The 18,519-nt window shown below is 34.1% G+C and overlaps 1 protein-coding gene across 1 annotated transcript in view; it reads right to left on the bottom strand.

Annotated features, from left to right (window-relative positions):
• The window catches only part of LOC147072116 (metabotropic glycine receptor), a 457,878-nt gene that overhangs the window by 303,480 nt on the left and 135,879 nt on the right, over positions 1-18,519 (bottom strand). The window lies entirely within an intron of this gene.

Raw genomic sequence — 18,519 nt, 5'->3', positions numbered from 1 at the left:
ATCAAGATATTAATTTTATGTCAAATCTCGCTGGATATAACATACATTTATTATTATTAAAAGTTGAAGATATATCCGATGATTGTGTAAATTGTAATTTTTGTAATAATTATATTTAAATTAAAAATTAAAAATTTATAATAAAACAAGCTGAAACACCCGGCTTCGTATGAGGTCGCTTCATTGACCGACATTTATAAACGCATTTATAAAGCCATCAGTATAATTTATATCGACATTATTAAAGTGAAATATTTACGATAAAAATTATATTGATAATCTCTGTGATCCCAAATTTGACAAGAATTAGGCATTTTATTATTCAAAAAATAGGCAAGATTAACACATTTGAAGATAATTCTAAAAATACTCATTATAAGATATGTTTTTGACCATTAAAGTGTGATAAACATTCTACGAATAATGATTGCTTTATAATAATTATTGACCAAAGAATAAGGTAGTGTTTTTTTGAAATACGCCATTTATTTTGGCATTCCCCAGTAGTTAAGCTACAACATACGGCCGTAGCCATAAATTCAAAAAAAAATCAGTTAGGTACATGTTCAAACACGCGCGTTATCATCATTTTACTCCCTACTTCAATTATAGTTATATTATTAATATATATTTTTTTTTTAAATATTTTTGTCAAATATTTTCTACGCTGTAACTTTACTGTACATGAATTCCAAACAATAAAACGCCCTATTTTCGCCTGTAATTCCACGTTGTCAATCAAGTAAGCATGTTCCCGAAAGAAGAAGCCAGCAGACGATAGCCATAACCTAACAACGTCATCAGGGGGGGGGGGGGGGGTCCAGCGCTCAACTTACGCCCCCCCCTCCTTTCCGAGGTGACAACATGTTGTTGGTTAGTTTTTTTATAATTCATTAAACCCTGCCTAAACCAAACAATAGTAGTTACAAATAATATTCTATCTATTAAATATCCAAAATGATGTATGATCTAATGGCATAATTTTAAATATTTTATAGACAGATGCGTATTATGGCTTGGTTTTCCTAGGGTTTAATTGAATTTTAAAAACTAACTAACACTATCTGTAAATTGTAGTCTTAGTTCAATGTAAACAAATACGTAGAACTGACAAAGTTTAGTCTGTACTATCTATGGTGGATCCACCCTACCTCCACCCACTGCCACTGCAAGTTAGTCTAATTTTTCATACAGTTAGATTATTGCGTTATAATATCATGTTTTATTTATTCAATGGGGGAAGATCCCATTAGATTGAAAAAATGTAAAAACTATTCCTCATAATGTCTTTTAAGATACTCGTAATTACCACTCTGAAGGGGTGTGTCCATATGATTTGCGTAGGCGCAAAATAGTATTTTATTTTAAAATTCGTAAGTACTTAATAATACTAATGAATAAATTCCAACACTCTTAATTTATTATTTAACAAATTATCTGGGTGAAGAAATAAAAAAAAATATATTTTTATCATTTAAGAAAACGGAAAAAATAGCAGGTACTTACTTATTGTACCTAATCGTTTTGTAAAAATATCATAATCGACTATATTTATATTATATTTCACTTAGAAGTGATCAAAGATAAGATGTATATGGATAAAATAATGTCATTATTAAAAGAAAAATTATTGCAATTTAATTTTTATTGAGTATTGATAGTTACTAATGATATAAAAGAAGAAGAAAGGTTACTGTAATTTTATAAGTATATAATTATTATTACAAAATATATAAACATCATTAATTTTTAATTACTTCTATTAAACTTCACATCAACTTCATTTACCTACCTAAATGTAAAAATAATACAATAATTATTACTGAATCAGGATAGTATGTGATACTAACAATAATATTGAGAAGAACTTAATATGTATAATATAATGCAGTTTCTTATATTACTCGTAAGTCTGAAATTATTCAATTTATTGATAGCAGTATTAAAATTATCTTCATTTTACAATAAATGTCTTGATTGAAATTGATTATTTATGGGTGCTAATAGAAACGTCACACTTTTTTAATTATTCCTGCAAATTCTAAATTTGAGTTTTGACACGTCAAATGAACTTGTTATAGGCGAAAACAATTGACAATCATTATTCTTTTAGTTTTACAGATAAAAAAACAGTGTCGTGGTCTTAGATTATAATTTCGTAGTAATTAGTGAGGAAATATACATTTATTAACACCAATGTGCCTCTTTCAGATTTGAATAGTTTTGTGGAATTATCATTGTGATTTGTGAAATATCGATTATATAGAAAGTTTTAAGCGACATTATAATTAATTAGCGGTAAATGGATGGCAAGATGCGAAAATATATGGTGACGGATATAAAACGCGATTTAAAAGTGATTTTATTTGTGATTGTGTCGAGTTTTATCAGATTGTGCCGGATTCAAATGGAAGTAGATTTAGGACTCTAAAAAATGAATCTAAATAGTTTAAAAAATCAACAAAATGGTATTTAAATAAAAAAATTAGCGCGTTTTCCAAAATCTCTGAGGGTAATAATATATAGGAGACTAGTAGAGCCAGCTGGCGATAGCCAGTCTGTCTCGCTAGGTCTTGCAGATGGCTTGGCGGTGTTGGATATTAATATAATTGTGAAGTACGCATAGACAGCGCCATAGTTTTCCCTTCGGTATGGATTTTCATTCACCTCAGACAGTTTGACATTCCGCCGATTTGCAAGTCGCCACTACCAATATAAATCTGGAGTCATATGAGCAGTCTATTCTGGAGTCTACCTTTCACAATGTCATCTGACATCACCTCAGGCTGATAGGCTTAGCAAAACAGCTGGCAATCGCCGATTGCTACCACTGACATTTTAATAGAATATAATAAGTTTATATATTGGACTTTTTCATTCATATTTATTTGTTTTCGTTGAACTAAGAGTACATATTACACATGTTGTTGGTTAGTTTTTTAAAATTCATTAAACACTGCCTAAACCAAACAATAGCAGTTAAAAATATTATGCTATGTATTAAAATCCTTACAGCACTGACGGCACAACTGCTCTGTCCTCATTAGATGGCAATTAGATATAAATAGCATGTTCTTTAAACGTGGTAATTAAATAGTAATTAAATACTCCGCGGTGAATGAATTAAATATCCAAAATGATGTATGATTTAATAGTATAATTTCAAATGTTGCGATTACGACGATTGGATTATAGACGTATTATGGCTTGGTTTTCCCAGGGTTTAATTGAATTTTAAAAACTAACCAACACCATCAGCTGTAAATTGTAGTCTTATTTAAATGTAAACAAATACGTATAACTGACAAAGCTTAGTCTATACTATCTATGGTGGATCCTACCTCCACAGCAGGATAGTCTAATTTTTTATACATTTAGATTATTGCGTTACAATATGTTTTATTTATTCAATGGGGGAAGATTCCATTAGATTGAAAAAATGTAAAAACTATCTCTCGTACTACGTTTTTTAAGATACTCATAATTATCACTCTGAAAGGGTGTGTGCATATGATTTCCTTAGGAGCAAAAATGATATTTTATTTTAAAATTAGTAGGTTCTCAATAATACTACTGAGTAAATTCCAATATGCTTAATTTATTATTTAACAAATTATCTGAGCGAGTAAATAAATAAAAATGATTTTTATCACGTACAAAAATGGAAAAGTAGCTACTTACTTATATTACCTACCTAATTATGGCGTAAAATAGTAATAATTGAATACCTATTATAATATTATTTTGCAATAAGCGATATTACAGGTGATAAAGAATAAATGCTACGTAATGTAATTTTTTTAAAATATTAATACGAATTGCATTTTAATTATTATTAATAACAATATAATAAAGTCACATGAATTTCATTTACCTGCCTACCTGAATGTAAAAATAATACTATTACATAATATATCAGGATATAACCATATATTTTATATTATGGTTGTATGTAATACATATTATAATATCATATCTTAGGTACCTATAGTTATCTGAAATTATTCATTGATAATAGTGTTAAACTTCTTGATGCATTTCACAAATTCTAAATTTGAAAATATACTGACACGTCAACTTAAGCGAAAGAAAATAAATGACAATCAGACTCGGAGTTTGACAGCTGATATGACTTCCAGTGTCGTGGTTTTGGATTATATTTTCGTAATAATTAGTGAGGAAATATGTAATTATTTCTTGTTAAAACGAATAGTACGCCAATGTGCCGCTTACAGATTTGAATAGTTTTGTGGAATATTAATTTAGATTTGTGAAATATCGATTATATAGAAAGTATTAAACGACATTATAATCAATTTGAGGTACATGGACAGCAAGATGCGAAAATGTATGGTGACGGATATAAAACGCGATTAAAAAATGATATTATCTGTAATTGTGTCGAGTTTTATCATATTGTGCCGGATTCAAATGGAAGTGGATTCGGGACTCCAAAAATTGAAGTGAATTCCTTTAATAATCAACAAAATGGTATTTAAATAAAAAAAATGGTGCGTTTCCCAAAATCTCTTAGGATATTAATATATAGGAGATAATTTCATTGAAATTTCAATGGAAAAGAAAAGGGGGAAGAATTCAACATTTTATTTTATATTTTCCAAACCAACTAAATATGTAATATTTTAAAATTAACCATGACGATGCCCGCGTGATCTTGTCGTCTCACTTGATTTGTATTATATTAATAACGACCTGTCAGGGGAGTAAGAGAAAGAGAAAATTTGAATCCCTGCACTTTAAACTGAGCCAAGAAGAAATTGAGGGAGCCAACCGACATTTTTGAAAAAAATGAGTTAGGTGCGTTATGGTATACTACATGTCATAAACTATCATAAAATCGAAACTAAGTAAATATATACTAAAATATTGTTTTATTGTTAAAATAAAAATATTCATTGAGCTATTGTATTATATTGTCAAATGATGAAGTGAGCCAAGTCATTAGCTCACTTCACCGTTCTCACCAACTGGTTAATGTGTTGTTATCCTATAGAAGAGTCGCTATGGTAACATGCTTGTTAGATGTGTTCATATCTACTCATCAGCAACATCTTCTTGGCTACGTGTTAAAACTGTGAACTAACATGCTCCTCCCATTTTCCCATTATAAACTATCAAGCTCCTCCCATTTAGTCGACAACAGCGCCTAGAAGCGTAGCCAAGAAGATGTTGCAGAAGAGTATGCATTCATGCAAGTTTCCCACGTAATGGTGAACATGACTAACTAATCTAAAAGTGAGCCAAGTACTATTAGTATGTAGAGGTGAACACGACTAATATAGGCTAAAGTGAACCAAGTGACATTAATAAGTAAAGGTGAAGTAAACTCACCCCTTTTATTATCTTATTACAATCAATATTATCCATAAATACTTTTTTCTATTTGTTTATGTAATGAACTTCCATTAAATATAGAAAAATGAATACAGCTCCATACAAAAAAAAAATATGTAACAAATTCATTAAACTAAAACCTTCAACAAGAAAGTTTCACCATTTTGTCACTTGGCCTACTTCACTTCTTGAGAGCTCAGCTTAGGTCTAGTTTCCCTTTACCGTCACGTAGTAGGCGCTTTGTATAGTAGTAGAATAGTTAAAAGTTAGTTTAAAGAATACCAAAACATATGATTTTAACGAAAAATAGATAATTGAGTATATTCATAATATAATGGCAAAAGACAAATTTTGTTTAATTCGTAACGTCTCAGTATTCTCAACAAAATGTACTATCTTTGTTCAAGTTGAAGAATGACAATATTAGTCTGTGGTAGGTCATTGGATAGTAGATCACAGCCTACTTAAAGTTGTACATGTCTGATTTGGAGGATAACACGCATCGTGGTCTACTGATACAATAAACTACATCAATTATTTTATAAAAGCTATATGCTGCCCATACGCTCCAACCAAGGGGCAAACATGGTCAAAAAGAAGATATAAGTGTTAATATAAATGCTTAAATCATACAACGCAAGAGCGTTAAATCATTTTAAGAATAGATTGTATTGGGTAAATACTTTACTTAAATTATATCATTTGATAATGTCAACAGTTATAAACTTACGATATATTGTGTTTTTCATAAAATAACAAAGTGTATAAACGAAGACTTCCTCCCCTGTCTTTTATTTCCAAGTTTATGACCATGATAATATAATATTGGTCGAGAAAACCATACTACATGAAAAAACGGCAGGTTCATATTATGAATTTTCTATAACCGACGCATATTTTTTCCTGCTTTATTGTCTGAATAGAATATTATCAAAATATTATTAAAATGTTTTCTTTAGTCTGGTGAAGTGGGGTCCCTAAAGCTACTTTGAATATGCCATAAAAATGAAGCTGCTATGAAAAGGGCTCTTTGAAATGAAAAGTTTTATTTATGCAGATGCTATCGGCATACTTGTCCGTAAATAAAGGGTTCCGTGAAATCTTCACATACCTACAATATGATGGATTTTTTGGTGAAGCTCAATTCCTTAACTTTACTTTTCGCAGTTTCCCTACACGGACCACTTTTAAGGATATAAGGGTCTTTATAACTTACATGTTTTTTCGAAACCCTTTTTAATCCTGGGTTACATACTACGAAAAAAAGTTTGAACATAGGGTAAAGTGCGGATAGATGTCCCACGTTTGCTTTTTATGCTATAAAATTTGTAACATCATTAATATTAATAAAAATAACTGTCAATTTCAAAGACTACGTACTACGAGTTTAGTATAGAAAAAACATTTTGTATAATATTATTATGCAAGTAAGTAAAGAAAATATTAAAAAAGATACTACCTTTCTCCAGCCTCCCATGGCACCTATCCGCACTTTACTATATTAAGTTTATCAGTAAGTTTGGAAAAATATTAAAGGGTTTTATTCATATATTAATGGGACATTACACGTTTTTTGTATTTACGCTACATCACACCGAATTCTGATAAAATCACTGGACTAATTTCGATGGTTGATGGTTTGAAGTTAACCAGAAAGAGTTAAAAATACAATTAATTACAAAAATTATAAATTGAGCTGAATTTTCATTTTTTTAAAAAAATTTATATTGAAAGAAGCATAACATAAAATGTTGATGTGTCAAAGTATATATATATCCACATTAAAATAGTGATTCATTTGGTTTTAATCCTTAATCGGCATCACGTTATTTTTTCTTATCTAGCAGTCTAGCATAGTCGACAAAAAGTATACTTACCTAGGTATTGTAAAAGAGTAGATTTTTAACAAATGTTTGATCTTTTTCAAGTGATAAAAAACTTTGTGTTTTCGCAATCGGTTTGAAAATCTTTATCGAAAGTTTTGAAAAATACACAAAGAAAACAATTCTTGGGATTGTTTTGTATTGTTTTAAGATATAAGGATAAATTCATTGATGCATATCAGATTTTTACTGTTTAATGGGGAGGCTCCCACATACTGCCAACTGTAATATTATATAGATTTCTCTATTGTAATGGGTACACGTATAAGTGATAATAATTTTTTATTATTATTATCAGTCTTTAAAATCATTACGAGAAACAATTATTTAAGTTGATCTCTGTTTTGAACCCTTTTTGCGATCCTATGTTTTAACCAATATTTTATTCTTGAGTCAAGATAGAATCCTCAAATTATACGCAATGGTCTACATTAACAAAAATAATCGCGAAGATCTGACTGTGTGACGGTTTGCATGTTACTGATTTTTGATTTGTAGATATTTTTCTCATATTTGACCGTTAATTTGTGTGAAGATTCCATCCGATGTTATATTGAAGATGAAGGCAACGAGTGAGCAGTGTGGCTAAAATAGTGTCTATTCATACTTGTGTAGTGTTAGTTAAGTGACTGGTTTAAGTATAGGTATATAGTAATTTAAAGCCATTAAATTATTATTGTATACTGAACATGTTAATTGAAGAGGTGATATTATGTCGAGGATTACAATTTGGGTCAAAATACGATTTTTTAAATAAATTAAATGGAAGGTGTAATATATTATTTACCATGTCCGACCCTAAGAAAATCGTTAAAAGATTTTTGTATTTACGAGAAATGGATCTTAGCTTCTTGCTTAACCTATTAGGTACATACTCTGGTCCAAAAATACATTGAAAAACAATATGTGAAAATTTTCCAGACCCGGGATTCGAACCTGGGACCCACGACATTATAAGTCGACGTTGAAACCACTTGGCCATCGTGGGCGTTTTAATATAAAACTAAGACATTAATTATTTATGCGTAGAAGCAAAATTTAATTTCTTATGACAGTAGGTATCAGTAGAATTTATAATTCATCAAAACTCGAGAATCGAGAATTTTCGAAATATTTTTTTTTCTCGAAGTCTACATTATTATGATATTACCTCTTCTTGTTGATTTACTTAAATTTCTTGTTTAATCTTCCGGCCACCAATATTTTCACTGCTAAATCAAATGTCGACAAAATATTGTCAATATAGCATAATAGCATTGATTGAAGCTCTATTTCTCGAGAATTCTTGATCATAGCCGCTAAATACCAATACTAAATCAGTAATAATAGTGGATATTTCTGAAGCAGTTAGATTTAAAAATATGATTAATTATAATTGGTAGCATTCAAATATTACCGGTATTATCGGTATAATATAATATATTTAGTAGCAGAAAACTACGCTCCAATAACATTTTTTTAAACATATTTTTTCTGTATCCATCATCTGAATTTTAACTAAGTAAACTTTATTAAGGGGGAGAGGCATAGAAATTCATTATCAAATTAAAGCTTTAAACATATTTTAATCGATCGATACCTATCTAAATACAATGGGAAAAATAAAATATATTTTTTTATTTCAAAGACAAAGCGACAAATTTGAAAAAATGGCTAAAAATAAGGGTTTTACTAAAATAAATATTTATTGTTCCAAGTAATTTCTTGAAACAAAATTATCGATTTAATGTTGTTTAATAAGTTTTCTTGGAACTAGTGAATCTCTCTTGTCAATTAATTATAGTTTTAATGTTTTTTTTTCAATCTAAAATAAATCGCTTTTTACGAAAAATAAAAATGTTCAATTTTCAATAATTGCATCAAGCGAAAACGTGGGCCTGTTCAATATATTTTTCTTACTTTTTAGATATATTTAACGTAATATTTTAATTTATATTTATTATGTTATTTACTAATTTCAAATTAAATACAGTCGTCAAGGACGTGCTGCCTCTAGCGGCAACAACGTGCGATACCGAAATAACTGTCATCTGTATTAGATTCTAGTTCGCATGAATAATAGGTACCTGCCTCGTATGTAGATACGTGCGGTTAGTATGCATGCACATGGTAATATATTTTATTACGAATGGTCTGAAACAATTTGAGAAATTTATGTTAGCATTTATATTAAGCCGTCTTCTCATTTGTTTACTTGTATATTGATAAAATAAAGCAAACATTCATCAGTCAATTTCAATACACTGCTAGCAACGTTCCCTCTAATTTTTCTATTGTGTGTGTGCGGATCATCAATTCACGCATTTGAGCAGTGGCGTAAATAGGGTTGGTGTCACCCGTCAGCCGGTGTGGTAAATTTACACCCCCCCCCCCCCCACAAACAAACACATACAATTTTTCATTAAAACTTATATTGTTAAGGTAGGTATCTATTTATTAATTTCAGCGATTTTATATAATAATAACACTAACAACGATAATTTTTGAAGTACCTACTTAAATAAAAAAATAGGAAATAAAGAAAAAAAGTAAAACGCCCGATACAAAAGCCAATTTGTTGCATTTAGAAAATTTGCGGCGTCATACTGTCAACGTGAAGATGTTTTTACTTCCTTAGATAATTCATAATTATCAGCTTTGTATGAGCTACCAAATTTTTTAATTTTGCTTATGTGTTCCTTTCTTTCATGGCCACTCTTGACTAGTCATATAAATTCGGTTAAAGCACACTTGAGTGCATGGCAACCTCAGTTTGGGTAACTGCTCCTGAGACATTCTCAGTTATAAAAAAGCAATTAGACGAAATAATGTTCGCGCTTACGTAGTAGGTAGGTACAAGTTAATTTTCCTGAATCATCTTATATGAAAAGACATACATATCCTGAAAAACTATCGCGTTTGATATATTATATGCATTGAATTCTATTACCATTACTTCAAGTGAATGTGAACGCGAATTTTCGCAAATGAATCTAATTATTACCCCAATAAGCAGTGGCGCACCCAGGATTTAATATTGGGGGGGGGCCAAAGGAGGAGAATGTAAATTAGTCCCATAGGCTCCTTTTCTTCTTCACAGCCTAATTTATCGTTTATCGGTCTTTTGTCTATTGCACTCGGTGTACCTAGACCATGGTCCCCACATCCTGAAACGGGCCCTCAGGCTAGGATATTTGGCGGGCCCCCTACCTACCGCTAAGATTAAAGGCAGTGTGAAACACTACATTAACGTTTTTCAAATTGTGTTTTAGTTCAAATTAAGGGTACTTATACAGTGAATTATTGACGATTTTTAATACATCTACTTTAATAATGGAGCTGTCGAGTATCGACACGTAATAATCAAAAAATATATTGCACAATTATATAAGTAATTGAAAATGTTCATGGCCATGAAGTGTAATAGCGCCGCAGGCGACTTTTTCTACTATTATAGCTACTTTATGATGTGTGTTTATCTCACTTATCTGGTCAACCCGACACGCCGGGCCCCCCACAACCCGGGCCCCCAGACTAGAGCCCTGTCAGCCCTCCCCAGCCATGACCAACACCACTCCTGAATTAAGTTGGACACCGAGAATTTTTTGACAGTTCATTAGGGATTGGGTTTCTAAAATTTTGTTTGTTTTTTTCGTTTTTTTCAAAATTTTTGTGTTAGAAATTAAAATCTAAGAAATTTTTCTAAAAAGGGTGCTGGAGAATTATTACAAATCATTTTTTTGCCGTGTTTTTATTTGTCTAAGCCTAAAGGTATAGTTTATTGGCTTTCAATTTCAATGTTTAAAATCATTCTGATAATTTTCATGTTTGGGGGATGCCAGGGCCCCTCGATCCAGGGCATATCGACTTGGACACTAAAGACGTACCTAGTGCGTAACGATTAGGTGGCCAATCGACATAATTAGCATACTATTTAAAACTGGTAATTAAAAAGCAATTATCTAATCAGCAGTCAATGTGTTAAGTAATTAACATACCTACTTAATATATATTCATCGAAAATAAAATTGATACAATGTTTGTAAGTAGCTACATAAAAAAAAACATTACTTATAAAATATCTGCAAACTAAATAATGTCAAAATTAATTATAAAATTAATTTGGGATATACCTACCTATTCAGATTTAAATAATTAGATCAGTCCTTAGACAATAGATACAGATAGACGCTTCACATTGCCTTGGTACGTGAAGTTGCTTGCCGTGTGTTTGGTTGTGTGAGTGAGTGGACATATACGAATACAAACGTTCGAGACCATAGGCGTGCGGGAGAAACGGAATATTATTAATATTCATTGATGTTCATTGGTGGATATCTTCAATATAATAAATACAGAAACTTCAAAATGTATTATTATTTAATTATCATAATAATATGGTACTTACATTAAAATTAACAAAGTAAATAACTAAGTAGGTACATGAGTATAATCAATATTAAACTGACAAATTATCATATTAATTTACAAGTATCAATAATTCAAAGGTATGAAATCACATCATCTAAAAATATATACCTACAGAGTATATAAATAGACATGCACAATAGCGAATCGAATACAAAATATGGATCAAAGAAAATCACTTTGAAAAATTCAGAATATTAAAACACAAGTTGAAGGACGTGCAAAAAAAACCTATACAAATTATAATATTTGGATTATATAGAACAGGTCTGGGCAAGCGGCCCGCCAAGTTTTTCTGCGGGACCCGCGAGTTTTAATCGTATTTTTGAAAAAAAATACTTTTTTCTACATTTAACGCTTTGTTAAAAATAAAATTTTATAAATACATAAATTGCACCGTCGAGAAGATATCTGCAAATTTTACAACACTCTTAATTCGGACAAATTAGAACAACTTAAATAAAGATTCTGATCGAAAAATGTTGGTCATTTCTAGATCAACTTATATAATTATGTGAACAAACAATTTCAATTAGGAAGATTATCAATACAAACTCTTTACAATCAAACATCACTGATAAACATTTACAAGCAGTTTTAAGAATCTTAAAAATTAACATCTGAAATTAAAAGGATGTTGAAGAATATAAAACAGTTATTATTCATTCTTCTCATTAAATTGTTGGCTATAATACTTTGGACGCGGAAGACGCACACGGCGCATAATGACCATAGGATTGACACGATGTATTTGATTTATCCAATTCTGCCTTTTTGGTTCATATTTTGGGAACCTGTAATCCATTAGGGAGCAACATTACAATAACATTCATAAACCAATTACATTTAGGAAATCACGAAGCAAAAATGTTAACAAACAGGGCACTACATCGATTATTCCTCGGGAGTTTTTCAACATGTATACTAAATTCCATTTCTTTAGCAAAACAATAAAATGATTGCCTACTATAGGTAATCTTTACTAATATTTTTTTTCAGTTTTTTGTTACTTCAATTTTAACCACATACCCACTTTTTGCGGACGCCTATTGTCACCGACAGGTTTTTCCGCCCCTGTGGGGGGCGCTCCCATAAGGAGTAGTGCCACCCAGCCGCTCGGTCTGACCCTGGTAGTCAATGCGCCACCGATGAAATGATGATGACCCTTGGCAAAGCTGAACAAGACATTTCATATGTTAAGTCCCGCAGTTTGCTCTGACAGGCCCCACGGCTTCTCAGAGTGAACTGTGGATGGTTAAGTCGGTCGCCACTGACCATGTAAATATAGGTAATAGGTAATATAGTATAAGGTTGAATTTTGAATTAAATATATATTAGGTAAAGGGTAATTAAATTAAATATGATTTGTTGGTAATGTTAATGTATAGTGTAAATTGTAATATAATATTCATATATAATGTAAAGGATTAAAAGGTAATAAAGGGGGACTTATGGATGGGCGTTGAGGGTATGTAATTAGATAGTTAAGATGTACGTAGTGATAAGGGCATATAGATCGATGTCGCTACGCGTCGCACGTACACGGCACAGTAATTGTTAATATATGCTCATAGGCCTGTTGCGAAGGCTCCCTTTTGCACGTATGTGCAATCACAAAGCATAGCAACACCTAGGCAATCATCGATCCGATTATAATCACGATCCCGCGTAATTAATTTACATATCAATTCCGTTCATTAATATTCGCGGTCATTCCGCGCGCGGCGTTTCCGAATCGGTATTCTGGCAGCTTTCCTGCTCGCACATACGACGGCGTCTCTGTCGTATGTGTAGAAACCGATTTCGAGATACGAATTTGCTCGCTTTGCAGTGACAGAGCCCCTCTCGCTCGCGTGTATGACGGCATCACGCTCACGCGCGACGGGAGAATCGGATCAATGATTTTGGTCGATCAAGGAGACCACGTACTGGAATAAAGTGCGAGAAATCTTTGATCGGCTAGGTATGAGTATGTACTAAGCAATTATTACTGCCTATATGTTTGGTTGACGGAATGACATCCGTCAACTAGTCGTAAGTATGTGCCCGTGGCGACACCGAGCTATATTAGTTGTTAATGTGAGGAAGGTTGCGCGACCAATACGTTTATATATTAGAATCGAGTAACTTCCCCGCGTAATATGGGTTTATATTAAGCTTTTATTTTGTAGTTAAATTACCAATCTACCGAGTTCATATTCTTAGACCAACGTCAAGTAGGTATTCAGGCCGTCGGGGCGCCTCAAAGTTGAGCCCCCCAACGGTAGTTGGCCGAAGGACTGGTATGCGCTGTCGAAGGCCTGGTGCCGCAAATATGCCCAGTTAACCACTGGCATATGACGCCTTATCATCCAGGCTAACTTTGTAGTACTCTTGTTTCTGGGTGAGAGGTACCTTCGCGCCGCTAGGGCCCGTAAAGCCGGCCGCCGCGGGAACGCCCCTCCCTCAGCCATGAAGAGCGCCACTACGCGGGGGGTGTGCTGTATCGATAGGTAATTCAACCACAAATCCGTCGATGCCTCGCACGCCTTCGTAGGTGCGTTTTTCGTGGGGCTGGCCCAGAAACACTGCGGTACTGCTTCATCAATTACACGATCTCAGTACTCCTAGGTACTCGAAGGACGTACGTGACGAGTGAGCGACGCCGCCCGCCGGCGAGCGTCGACTCGCGCCCATAATTTTTCTTAGTCGGCCCTTACGTAGATGTCGCGGGTAATTAGTCATTGTACCATTTCCGCCGCTCTCGTAAGGAAACCGTTAATTAATTTTGTCACCCGAAAAACGTTGAGCTAAGGGATGAAATCGGCCAGATTTGCATATAAACCCAATATTTTTAAATTCAATATCAGTCTTCGCTCACATTCCCGACCCTGAACCTGCGAAGGTCAGCGGCGGAATTTCGTTCACACTTTTCATATACAAGTCGCCAGGACTTGTGCGGAGGTACTCGCCCAGGTCCCGATACCTACTGGCAGATACCTACCTCCATACCTACTGTCACTTTGACAGATAGTGGTGAAGTGTCAACCAGCGACTTAGTCGTTTTATTCGCGAGTTTTATCGTTCATTACCGGACCCGGTCCCCAACCTTTTGTCGCGGTGCCCCGTGTTCGCGCAATCTCGATTACAGATAAAGATAAATTAATTCTTAAATAATTAAATAATAAATGTGTTAGTTTATACAATTAATATTGTATAATAAATAAGACTTCTTTTTTTTAATAATTTTTGTGGTTTCGGACTTATATAATTTGAACTTTGAACCTTTGGTGATCGTGAGACCTAATAAAATTGTTTAATATAGTGTAAAGTTCTTTTATTGGACTAGACATAGTGCCTACCTGTTCTTCCTACAATTTGAATGTACCTCCACTCCAGGCCCGGAGCTAGCCGAGGATTCGGAGGCCTACATCGTGGCGCCCAATATAGTATAAGGTTGAATTTTGAATTAAATATATATTAGGTAAAGGGTAATTAAATTAAATATGATTTGTTGGTAATGTTAATGTATAGTGTAAATTGTAATATAATATTCATATATAATGTAAAGGATTAAAAGGTAATAAAGGGGGACTTATGGATGGGCGTTGAGGGTATGTAATTAGATAGTTAAGATGTACGTAGTGATAAGGGCATATAGATCGATGTCGCTACGCGTCGCACGTACACGGCACAGTAATTGTTAATATATGCTCATAGGCCTGTTGCGAAGGCTCCCTTTTGCACGTATGTGCAATCACAAAGCATAGCAACACCTAGGCAATCATCGATCCGATTATAATCACGATCCCGCGTAATTAATTTACATATCAATTCCGTTCATTAATATTCGCGGTCATTCCGCGCGCGGCGTTTCCGAATCGGTATTCTGGCAGCTTTCCTGCTCGCACATACGACGGCGTCTCTGTCGTATGTGTAGAAACCGATTTCGAGATACGAATTTGCTCGCTTTGCAGTGACAGAGCCCCTCTCGCTCGCGTGTATGACGGCATCACGCTCACGCGCGACGGGAGAATCGGATCAATGATTTTGGTCGATCAAGGAGACCACGTACTGGAATAAAGTGCGAGAAATCTTTGATCGGCTAGGTATGAGTATGTACTAAGCAATTATTACTGCCTATATGTTTGGTTGACGGAATGACATCCGTCAACTAGTCGTAAGTATGTGCCCGTGGCGACACCGAGCTATATTAGTTGTTAATGTGAGGAAGGTTGCGCGACCAATACGTTTATATATTAGAATCGAGTAACTTCCCCGCGTAATATGGGTTTATATTAAGCTTTTATTTTGTAGTTAAATTACCAATCTACCGAGTTCATATTCTTAGACCAACGTCAAGTAGGTATTCAGGCCGTCGGGGCGCCTCAAAGTTGAGCCCCCCAACGGTAGTTGGCCGAAGGACTGGTATGCGCTGTCGAAGGCCTGGTGCCGCAAATATGCCCAGTTAACCACTGGCATATGACGCCTTATCATCCAGGCTAACTTTGTAGTACTCTTGTTTCTGGGTGAGAGGTACCTTCGCGCCGCTAGGGCCCGTAAAGCCGGCCGCCGCGGGAACGCCCCTCCCTCAGCCATGAAGAGCGCCACTACGCGGGGGGTGTGCTGTATCGATAGGTAATTCAACCACAAATCCGTCGATGCCTCGCACGCCTTCGTAGGTGCGTTTTTCGTGGGGCTGGCCCAGAAACACTGCGGTACTGCTTCATCAATTACACGATCTCAGTACTCCTAGGTACTCGAAGGACGTACGTGACGAGTGAGCGACGCCGCCCGCCGGCGAGCGTCGACTCGCGCCCATAATTTTTCTTAGTCGGCCCTTACGTAGATGTCGCGGGTAATTAGTCATTGTACCATTTCCGCCGCTCTCGTAAGGAAACCGTTAATTAATTTTGTCACCCGAAAAACGTTGAGCTAAGGGATGAAATCGGCCAGATTTGCATATAAACCCAATATTTTTAAATTCAATATCAGTCTTCGCTCACATTCCCGACCCTGAACCTGCGAAGGTCAGCGGCGGAATTTCGTTCACACTTTTCATATACAAGTCGCCAGGACTTGTGCGGAGGTACTCGCCCAGGTCCCGATACCTACTGGCAGATACCTACCTCCATACCTACTGTCACTTTGACAGATAGTGGTGAAGTGTCAACCAGCGACTTAGTCGTTTTATTCGCGAGTTTTATCGTTCATTACCGGACCCGGTCCCCAACCCTTTGTCGCGGTGCCCCGTGTTCGCGCAATCTCGATTACAGATAAAGATAAATTAATTCTTAAATAATTAAATAATAAATGTGTTAGTTTATACAATTAATATTGTATAATAAATAAGACTTCTTTTTTTTAATAATTTTTGTGGTTTCGGACTTATATAATTTGAACTTTGAACCTTTGGTGATCGTGAGACCTAATAAAATTGTTTAATATAGTGTAAAGTTCTTTTATTGGACTAGACATAGTGCCTACCTGTTCTTCCTACAATTTGAATGTACCTCCACTCCAGGCCCGGAGCTAGCCGAGGATTCGGAGGCCTACACTATGAATAATCATTTCGCTAGTGCTCGCCCAAAGTGCTCGCACTAGACGTTCAGCATTAAAATATAATTTTCTATTTTTTTACATTATATAGTATTGTTAAGCGGTGAAAATGCAACCATTCGATAAAGATATGCATAATTAAAGTTATTTCGAAAAAAACACTAGGTCACTTGATATTAAAATATATAATAATATACAAATAAATTATCACGAACATGTATCAACTTACCTATGAAACGTAATACCATCTTCTTGCTTATCAGTACGGCTACCACATTTTAAGACAACACACAGAACCATCTTTTCTACTTAATTAACTAAAAATATTTACCACTGACTTTATGTTTACCACAAAAAAATGCAATTGTAGCAACACGAGCTCGCGGTTATGGATGCTTTCTGAAGCGTTTCACCACGATTTGCCAGCGACATTGTTGGAAACTAACCAACACATGTGTAGACCTTTTATCTTACTCTAGCGCGTGTCTCAGAGATCGTAAGGGTGCCGAATACTTTCTCACTCGCACTCATGCATCGTTTTTGTTCAGGCCTTGGATCAGTCCTTATTTGGTTTCACTTAACCAGTTTCCAATATTTGTATAAGTAATCAGAAGTATTTACCTATCAAAAATAATCTCGACTGGCATATTTATACCTAGTCACAAATCAAAACTGGCGCAACGTTGCTTTTTTGCGATGGTCCGAGACCACAGAAAAGAAAAAAAAATATTTCTTAGTTCCCTGTCCAGCCAATTCAGCCAGCATTGATGGCAGCTAGCATTGATATATTACTAGGTAGGTACCTGCACGACTGACAGATGCTTTCCAAATAAACCCTGCAGTGTGCCTGCCTACATTTATTATTATTACCTACGTTTTGTGAATGCCAGAAAAAATAAATTATCAACACATTCGACGTACTGTTTTGAGTCCGGTCTATTCTATTCAGATGTTAGGTATATTTTCTTATGATGAGAATAAATTATTATTGTCAATGTTTTGGGTATATTTAATTATTTTCAAATCACCAAACCGGCTGTCATCTTCGGATTGTTCTAATAATGTATTGATAATATTTATATTTTTACTTAGGTAACCTAATCATTATTTTCTAAAAATGTGTTGTAAAATAGTCTATGACGCCATTTTTATGGAGATCGTGTGTATGGTCTAATGATTCCATACCTAATTAATTATCTTCATTACTATGAGAATGTCAATAATTCACAGATTGTTATCACATATAAATATCATTACACAATATTATTACATGTATATATTTTTTTAATATTACTATAAAATCCAAATTCTAATACAATCCAATCCATTCCAATTA

Source organism: Rhyacophila brunnea, unplaced genomic scaffold, assembly GCF_057557595.1.
Source record: "Rhyacophila brunnea isolate RB1 unplaced genomic scaffold, BYU_Rbru_1.0 scaffold_2, whole genome shotgun sequence".
Taxonomy (NCBI): domain Eukaryota; kingdom Metazoa; phylum Arthropoda; class Insecta; order Trichoptera; family Rhyacophilidae; genus Rhyacophila; species Rhyacophila brunnea.
This window is presented reverse-complemented; position numbering and strand designations above follow the sequence as displayed.